The sequence below is a fragment of the Pyrus communis genome, chromosome 12, assembly GCF_041283825.1.
Source record: "Pyrus communis isolate YQ-2024b chromosome 12, ASM4128382v1, whole genome shotgun sequence".
Taxonomy (NCBI): Eukaryota; Viridiplantae; Streptophyta; class Magnoliopsida; order Rosales; family Rosaceae; genus Pyrus; species Pyrus communis.
In genome coordinates this window covers 17502197-17512298 of record NC_142576.1, presented here as the reverse complement: position 1 = coordinate 17512298, position 10102 = coordinate 17502197, and the positions used below count along the sequence as shown (strand labels likewise).

The 10102-nt window shown below is 41.4% G+C and overlaps 1 pseudogene; it reads left to right on the top strand.

The window, feature by feature from the left end:
- Positions 1–1089: 1089 nt before the first annotated feature.
- On the top strand, positions 1090–2426 carry LOC137735976 (uncharacterized; annotated as a pseudogene).
- Positions 2427–10102: the final 7676 nt, after the last annotated feature.

Here is a 10102-nt window from a genome sequence, read left to right as displayed (position 1 = left end):
CACTCGAGGCAAGAAGGTTACGACCCTTCCACATACCAGTGAGTGGGCTTTTGGTTTTCCGTATATACCTATATACTGTGGTTTTTCCCAGAAAATGATATGGAATGTTTATATGTTTTAAATGCCATGCGTTGCGTTTGCCTATTTATTTATGCATTAGTAGTTGCATATATGTATATTTGGTGCTGCAGACACACAGGTAAGTGCCAGGTATGTTATGGTTTATGATTGTAATTAGTAGTTATGTGAGATACGTAGAGAGCTCATAACCTGCACCCCCGGTGTTAGTGTTCTCGCCCAGAGTAGGACACAGTCTTTCACGTGATGTTTACCTCCTGCACCACACGCTCATCTTGGATCCAAGTTAGGTGCACAGTCTTGTTGTACAGACCACTATAGGTGGTTTCAACTCGTAGGTGACTCGCGATTATTTGCTCAATCTTCACGTGATCGTAGCACTTAAACGTATTTTTCTTACACCCAGTCCTGTTGTACAGGCCACTTTAGGTGGTTCTAACTCGTGTGCAGGTATAGTTAGTGAGTTGGGGACTTGAGCTCTAAATTTAGCCGTACAGGTCACGTTAGGTGACTCCGGCTGACATGTTATTTGCATTGTTTAACATTACCTGGGTTACTTACATTTTATGCGGAGGCATTCGACATGGCATATTTCTGAGCATGTTTCTATATATGTGTATATTGTATTTTCTGGGAAACTATACAGGTTTTACGGTGAGGGGTTAGAACTTTTGATAATGCAATGATTTTGAAAAGCTTTGTTTTTGCCCACTCACACTTTCTGTTTTGCGCCCCTCCAGGTTCTAGTTTGGATTACTCTTTTGGTGGCTCACGAGGAATCCACGGCATATCTGACAGATTATCACCAGTGTAGGACCCCTCTGGGTGTGTTTTGTTCCTCTGGACTGCACTAGATTTTCTGTGCTCTGAATATTGTTTTTCACACTTACGCTTGCACATGTATGTTAATTACTATGTGTGTTGTTTGATTTTTATTTATTCGTACTTTTATTATTATTCTTAGCTTCTGCACTGTGCACATGGTTACGTCAGTCTCACGTGACGGCCAGCATGCCCTGGTTTCGGTCAGGGTGTGTCAGTTTGGTATCAGAGCATAGGTTTGGCAGTCCTGTTTATTTTGTGAGTGTTCTAATTGTTTTGGTGTCTTCTGTTAGAACTATGCCGCCTCGTAGGGAGCCACGTCGCTCTGTTGAGCCTAGTTTCCCCGATATAGCTCAATTGGGGGAAACTATCATTACCGCTATTCAGTCGGCGCTCTGCCCTCCTCAGATGACTCCTCTGGAGACCATGTATAATTTGAAGTTGGATAAGTTCGAGGGCCACGAGGGTTTTGAGGGAGCTGAGCAGTGGCTAGAACATATTGAAAAGACCTTTCGTGTATTGCATAATCAGGGGAATCTCTTTGTTGAGAAGTGGGTTGAGACGGCATCTTGGTTCTTGGGTAAGGAATCGTCATCCTGGTGGGAACAGGAGGCCCGTCGTTTGACCCCAGAAGAAAGGACTGACTGGGAGGTGTTTAGGCAGTTGTTTCGGAAAAAGTTTGTGCCTATTAAGTACATTGATCGCAAAAAGCAATAATTCACCGAGTTGAGGCAAGGGAAGTTGACGGCGAACGAGTATTATCGGAGGTTCACTGATTGATCCCATTATTATCCAGAGGTTGCTGCCAATCCAGGGAAGATGCTTCGTCGTTTTCGTTTGGGTACTAAGAAGAAATGGCGTTCTATAGCAACCACTACCCCTTGCGACTCTTACCAGGAGTTCTATGAGATTCTGTTGAGGATTGAAGATTCTGAAAACATGCCCAGCGAGAGTAAGGAGGAAGAAAAATATGGCAATCAGAGGAAAGACAACAAGGGCAAAGGTCAGGCATCTCTAGGACCTCGTAAGACCCATAGTTTTAAGCGAGGTGGGACTAGTTCCAGTTCTTCCAGCGGTGGTTTTAGTGCCACTGGTCAGGGTCAAGGTGGTAGATTTGCTGGGGGTCCTAGAGGCCAGAGGCAGGGTGATACTGGTAGAGGAAGGGCTCTGTTGTGTCGTAGGTGTAACAATCGGCATTTTGGAAAGTGCAGGAGAGGTAGCAATGGTTGTCTCACTTGTGGACAGATGGGACATCAAGCTGCAAATTGTCCCAGAGTCAACAGAGGCCCCAACAGTCTTTCTTGCCACCAGCTGTGCCGATCCAACAGGTCCATGACCCTGGTAGTTATGTTCAGATCGGTCATGGTGGTGGCTATTATTATCAGGGTGATGCCGTTCCTTATGCTCCAGGACAATATCCGTATCCCCAGGATCCTTATTCTCAGAGTGGGTACCCTCAGTTTTCTGGTGGTTATATGTCGTATTCTCCCATTCCTGCGAGTGGATCTCAGTGGTACCAGGGATGACAGCCTCAGCAGGGGGAGATTGCTGCTAGTAGTGCGAGATATTCAAGATAGTCTGGTCAGCCTAGTCAGGGGCGTAGTGTGCAGAGTCGAGGTGGTCAGACTAATAGAGGTCGTGGTGGACGGCAAAAGACCCAGGGCCGTATCCACAATATCTCTCTGCAAGATGCTCAGAATAATCAAGACTTGATCATGGGTACGTTAAATATCCTTTGTTATTTTGCTAGAGTATTGATTAACTGTGGTGCTACACATTCTGTTATTTCTTATACATTTCCTCAAGTGACGCAACCTCACCTTACACCTCTAGGGTATGATTTAGAGTTTGCTATGACTAAAGGAGAGAGATGTATTGTTGATTGTGTGTATCCAGGATGTCCAACAATGGTGGAGGATGTTGTTATGCCAGCTAACCTTATCCTGTTAGATATTGTTGATTTTGATGTGATTTTGGGCACATATTGGTTGTATTTCAATTATGCCAATATAGATTGCTATGGGAAAATAGTTACCTTCCATCATTCTAGATTACATGTGGTTACTTTTGTGGATGAGCAGAGTGGGGCGACACATGGCGTTATTTCTGCTGTGCGAGCAAAAGGTTGTTATCAAAAAGTTATCAGGGATACTTAGCTTATGTAGTGTTGAACGATGTTGCTCCTAGTAGTGTGGAGGATGTAAGGGTAGTCAGGCATTTTCCTGATGTTTTCCCTGATGATTTACCTGGGTTGCCGCCAGACTGAGATGTGGAGTTCACCATTGATTTGTTTCCAGGTACTAATCCTATATCCTTGTCTCCTTATTGTATAGCTCCTGCTGAGTGGAGGGAATTGAAAGTCCAGTTGCAGGAACTAGTGGATAAATGTTTTATTCAGCCTAGTACTTCACCCTGGGGAGCTCCAGTGTTGTTTGTAAGGAAGAAAGACGGGACTTTGAGGCTATGCATTGATTACTGGCAATTGAATCGGGTAACAATTAAAAACCGTTATCCATTGCCGCGTATAGATGATTTGTTTAATCAGCTTCAAGGTGCTTGTGTATTTTCTAAGATTGATTTGAGGTTTGGTTATTATCAGTTGAAGATCAGTAGGGAGGACGTCTCTAAGACAGCTTTCAGGACTCGTTATGGTCATTACGAGTTTCTGGTAATGCCATTTGGATTGACGAATGCACCAGTTGCTTTTATGGATTTGATGAACCGAGTATTCCAGCCGTACTTGGATAGGTTTGTCATTGTCTTTATTGACGATATTCTGGTATACTCTAAGTCTAAATCTGAGCATGTTCGACATTTTACTTTGGTGTTGAAAAGGTTGAGTGAACACCAACTGTATGCTAAGTTTAGCAAGTGCTAATTTTGGTTAGATCAAGTGGCATTTTTGGGACACGTCATATCTGCTCAAGGTATTTTGGTGGATCCTCAAAAGGTAGCAGCAGTGGAGAAGTGGGAGCAACCACGGACCGTCACTGACGTGAGGAGTTTTCTTGGCTTAGCAGGGTATTACCGGCGGTTTGTTAAGGATTTTTCCGTGATTGCTTTACCATTGACGAGGTTAATAAGGAAGGATGTTAAATTTGAGTGGGATGATAATTGTGAGTAGAGTTTCCGGCAGTTGAAGTATTGTCTCACTTATGCTCCTGTTTTGGCATTCCCAGATGATAATGGTAATTTCAAAGTCTATAGTGATGCTTCTTAAATGGTCTAGGATGTGTGCTGATGTAACATGGTAGGGTGATTGCTTATGCTTCACGACAATTAAAGCCTCATGAGTTGAATTACCCTACGTATGATTTGGAGTTAGCAGCCATTATCTTTGCTTTGAAGATGTGGAGACATTATCTTTATGGAGAAAAATGCAAGATCTTTATGGATTATAAGAGTCTTCAATATCTTTTCACGCTGAGGGATCTTAATCTTCGTCAGCAAAGGTGGTTGGAACTGCTTAGTGATTATGATTGCATGATTGATTATCACCCTGGTCGTGTGAATGTGGTAGCTGATGCACTTAGCAGAAAATCTCAGGGCCTTATCAATGCGTTGTACGCTTGTCGTGTTCCTTTTCTGGTAGACTTGAGATCAACTGGAGTGAGGTTAGAGGTAGAAGATCAGGCGGTAGCCTTACTTGCTAATTTTCAAGTTAGGCCGATTTTAATTGATTGGGTACTTGAAGCCCAGATGGTTGATGAAGAGACTCAGGAAATAATTCAAGCTAGGAATCAGGGGAAAAGGAAGGACCTCAGAGTTCGTGAATCGGATGGCATGCTTATGCAGGAGTGTAGGATGTTTGTGCCAAATAATTTGGAATTAAAGAAAGCAATTCTTGATGAAGCACATATCTCAGCTTATGCGATGCATCTAGGAGCTACTAAAATGTATCATACCATTCGACCATTTTATTATTGGCCGGGTATGAAAAGAGAGATAGTTGAGTATGTGAGTAGGTGTTCCGTTTGCCAACAAGTTAAAGCTGAAATGAAGAAGCCGTTTGGGTTATTGCAGCCACTTCCCGTTCCAGAGTGGAAATGGGAAAACATTACTATGGATTTTGTGTACAAGCTTCCGCGTACACATAATGGTTTTGACGGCATTTGGGTGATTGTTGATCGGCTTACTAAGTCAGCGCATTTTTTTCCAGTGAGGGAAAAGTATTCTTGAGGCCGATTAGCTAAGTTGTTCATATCGAAGATTGTGAAGTACCATGGTGTTCCAGTGAGTATTGTCTCGGATAATGACCCAAGATTTACTTCTAAATTTTGGGTGTCTTTTTAGGAAACTTTGGGTACAAGATTACTTTAAAGTACGGCATATCATCCTCAGACAGACGGACAATCAGAGAGGACCATTCAGACGTTGGAGGATATGTTGAGATCTTCGGTGTTGCAGTTTGGCGATGCTTGGCACAAGCGGTTGGATTTATTGGAATTTTCCGACAACAACAGCTTTCATTCGAGTATCGGTATGTCACTATTTGAGGTGTTGTATGGTAAATCTTATTGTACACCCTTATTTTGGTCTGAGGTCGGAGAAAGAGTTTTGGTGGGCCCCGAGATTGTTGAGGAGACTACTCAAAATGTTCAGGTAATTAAGTCTAACCTGAAAGCGGCCCAGGATCGACAAAAGAACTTAGCGGACCGGCATGCTACTGACAGAGTGTATGAAGTGGGTGATTGGGTGTTTCTGAAGCTTTCACCATGGAAAGGTGTTGTATGGTTTGGAAACAAAGGTAAGCTAAGTCCCAGGTATATCGGACCGTACATGATCACCGAGCGAGTTGGTGAAGTGGCTTACAGGCTTGAGTTGCCTTCTAAGCTGGCTAAAGTGCATAATGTTTTTCATGTGTCCATACTTCGTCATTATGTTACGGATCCGTCACATGTGATACCTCCTCAACCATTGGAAAGTAATCCGGATTTGACTTATGATGAGGAACCAATAACGATTCTAGATCAGATGGAAAAGGTTCTGAAGAACAAGACTATGAATTTAGTGAAAGTTTTGTGAAGGAATCACTCAGCGGAGGAGGCTACTTGGGAGACTGAAGATCGGATGAGAGATTTTTATCGTCGGTTGTTCTTTGTGACAGCCCGTCCCGGATTATTCGTACCGTAGGTGTGAAATGACGATTTTGCCCCTAATGGTTATGTTTCATTTTGGGGTGTTTGGTTCGTGGGCTTGTTGGCTGCATCTAGACCACACACACTCTCATCCCTATTTCCTTCCCGTAAACTTTCTCTGTCCCGTCTCTCTCTCTCTCTCTCTCTCCCTCTTCTTCTTCTTCTTCTTCGTACGAACAAGTTCAACCATACCAATTTCAGGTAAGGAATCATTCAATTTCATGTCGAACCAGGGAACCCCGATTTTGGTCACTGTTCTTGCATACGTGAAATGTTGTTTTTCAAGGAATTTGAAGCTTGTAAGAAGCTTAATGAGGTCCTTAGGAAGCTCGGGGTGGATCGTTGGAAGGTTTTGGACGTCGAGATTGTGAGTTGCAGGTTTGGCCGGATTTTGTGAAGTTTCTCCAGCGAGATTTCGTGAATTTCAAGGCTTGAATGGTAAGATTTTGTTCTACTTGTTGTAAGCTTCATTTTGGTGCAAATTTCATGAAATTTGGTTGAAAAACGAGTGAGAAAAGAAGGTTTGAAGTTTTTCCGATTTTCCGGCGAAGGCGACGACGACGGCACTGGAGGTGTGCCGGAGAAGAAGACAGAATATTCCGTCAGTTTGGACGGAATATTTTTAACGGCATTTGGTTAACTTTAAATGAATCTGTTAGTTTTAACGAAATATTCCTGACGGCGTTAACTGACGCCGTCAGTGTGCCTATCACGTGGCCGATTATGGCCGGCGCGTGGGAGGTCAAAAAATTATTTTAAAAATATGGGGATGCTCGTGAGGTTGAGTAGATCACGTTGGTGTATTCACACACCCCATTTGAGCATTGTATGAGAAGTTATTACCTAGTTTTGGTTATGTGCTTTAAATTAACGTTTTTATAGTTGTTTCGCATATAGGTGAAACCTATCCCGAGGACGAGCACAGTCACTCGAGGTAAGGGGGGTTACGACCCTTCCACATACCAGTGAGTGGGCTTTTGGTTTTCCGTATATACCTATATACTGTGGTTTTTCCCAGAAAATGATATGGAATGTTTATATGTTTTAAATGCCATGCGTTGCGTTTGCCTATTTATTTATGCATTAGTAGTTGCATATATGTATATTTGGTGCTGCGGACGCACATGTAAGTACCAGGTAAGTTATGGTTTATGATTGTAATTAGTTATGTGAGATACTTAGAGAGCTCATAACCTACACCCCCGGTGTTAGTGCTCCCGTCCAGAGTAGGGCACAGTCCTTCACGTGATGTTCACCTCCCGCACCACATGGCTCATCTTAGATCCAAGTTAGGTGCACAGTCCTGTCGTACAGACCACTATAGGTGGTTCCAACTCGTAGGTGACCCGCGATTATTCGCCCAATCTTCACGTGATCATAGCACTTGAGTGTATTTATTTACACCTAGTTCTATCGTACAGACCACTTTAGGTGGTTCCGACTCATGTGCATGTATTGTTAGTTGGGGATTTGAGCTCTAGATTTAGCTGTACAGGTCACGTTAGGTGACTCCGGGTGACATGTTATTTGCAATGTTTGACATTACCTGGGTTACTTACATTTTATGTGGAGGCATTCGACATGGCATATTTCTGAGCATGTTTTCTATATATGTGTATATTCTATTTTCTGGGAAACTATACAGGTTTTACGGCGAAGGGTTAGAACTTTTGATAATGAAATGATTTTGAAAAGCTTTGTTTTTGCCCACTCACACTTCCTGTTTTGCGCCCCTCTAGGTTTTAGTTTGGATTACTCTTTTGGTGGCTCACGAGGAATCCACGGCACATCTGACAGATTATCACTAGTGTACGTCCCTCTGGGTGTGTTTAGTTAATGTTTGTTCCTCTGGACTGCACTAGGTTTTCTGTGCTCTGAATATTATTTTTCACACTTACGCTTGCACATGTGTGTTAATTACTCTGTGTGTAGTTTGATTTTTATTTATTCGTACTTTTATTATTATTCTTAGCTTCCGCACTGTGCACATGGTTACATCACTCTTACATGACGACCAGCATGCTCTAATTTCGGTCGGGATGTGTCAGGTACCACCATCAACCCTAATTACTAAAATTATAAAGTCCTAAAATTTTCTAGAACCCTAATTCCTAAAATTATTAATAACTAAAATTACAAATTCCTACAATTTTCTAGAATCCTAATTCCTAAAATTACAAATTCTTAAAATTTTCTAGAACCCTAATTCCTAAAATTACTAAATCCTAAATTTTTAAATTCGTAACCCTAATTTGAAATTAAAAAATAATCCTACAATTACTATTTCCTAGAACCCTAATTACAATTATAAGATTAGAGTTAAGTAAATTGAAAAATTACCTTAGATAGAGTGTATTCCCGAGAGAGAGACAAACAGAGAGTGCGAGAGGTCGAGAGGGAGATAGGATGATAGAGAATGAGTGAGAAAGAGTGTGAGAGGGTGAGAGAGTGACAAAGATTGAGTGAGAGAGATGGCTGTCGGAGGAGGAAGAAGTGAGGGTTCAGATGGAGAGAAGGGAGAAAGGTTGAGTAAGAGAGTTAATTTGCAGCATTAGGAAAAAAGAGGAAGAAATAAGAGGAAAAGGGTGTTTGGCAATTTTAAATCCCGACATTCTTGCACGACGAAGTTGAGGGGTATTCGTCCCGCAACAAATTCAAAATTTTGTGAAATTCTTTTGGTGCCTGCCCTAGAAATCGAGGTCGCCCCATTTTCAAAGCCTTGAGAGATGAACAAGAGGGTATTCGTCGCGCAAATGTTCCTTGTGCGACAAAAATATTCCCTTCGTCGCTCAAGTCTTTGAAAATTAAATTTACTCGGGTCAAATTTTATTTAATTTAAATTTATTCAAATAGAAGCAATTTATTTATAACATAAGATAAATAAAGTACAAAAAATATCATTTAATGCGTTTTACAGAGCAAGTCACAAATAAGTTGCATTATTCTTCATCCAAACTGTAACAACTTTCACTATCGTTGTTATCATCATTTTCAGTCTCCCATTCCTCCTCATCGATAGGTACATCATTGCCGTCATTCGAGCCCACTGCAACATCGTATCCAAGAAGATTATTTAAGGTCAATTGTAATTGACTGAATTGAAATTTCGATTGAAGCCACTCCTTGTATCTAAAATGGTTCTTGGATAAGATTTGTATCTCGGAGTGTTTCCGCATCACTCTCCATTGAAGATTCTAAACGTTGATCAGCGACGTTGTCTATGTCGTCGTCAATAGGGTCTTGTTCTGGTATAGTATACACATTCCTCTAATCCATCTTTTGAACAACTTTCCAACCTTTCCTGTCTTTAGGGTCATTTAGATACAAAATCTATTTTGCCATGTTTGCCAAAATGTAAGGGTCACCTTCGTACCAAGTTCTGTTAGTGTTCACAGATAGTAAGCGATGGTCGATTTTAATGCTTCCCTGCCTATTTAGGTTTGTATCAAACCATCAACACTTAAGCATGATCACTTAGCATCGGTCTTTGTAAAGCAATTGTACGATACTTGTTAGTTTGCCATAGAAATCAATGTCTATACTTTCGTCTCCACCTAGGACATGGACACCGTTGTTTTGCGTACACAGCTTGTCATCTTGTGCAACCCCCAAAAACTTGATGCTGTTAATGTGGCAACTTGAGAACAATTCAGTGCGAATTGGTCCGAATGCTAGGTTATATAACTCTTCACTATAAGTGGGGAAATTCAATGCTTTCAATTGATTAACCTAACATTATACAAAAACATACACCTGTTAGTTTGAGAAAATTAAATACTACAATATATATGTCAAATACAAAACACTTATAACTTACATATTTGAGAAACCAATATGGAAACAATTCACGGTGTTTCTTGGCATACAAATGTGATGGATGTTCTCGCTTCATCATCTCTTCATGCTCATCTAGGTATTCCATTGTCTCATCGCAATTGTTTAGTATGAACCAATGCACTACGTCTATGTCATTTTTGGAATACGACTCGTTTCGTACAAGATCTCCAAAAGGTCATGCGCTTTGGTCAAAAACAGAAAGTTTCTCCTTTCTTACACCCCCATCA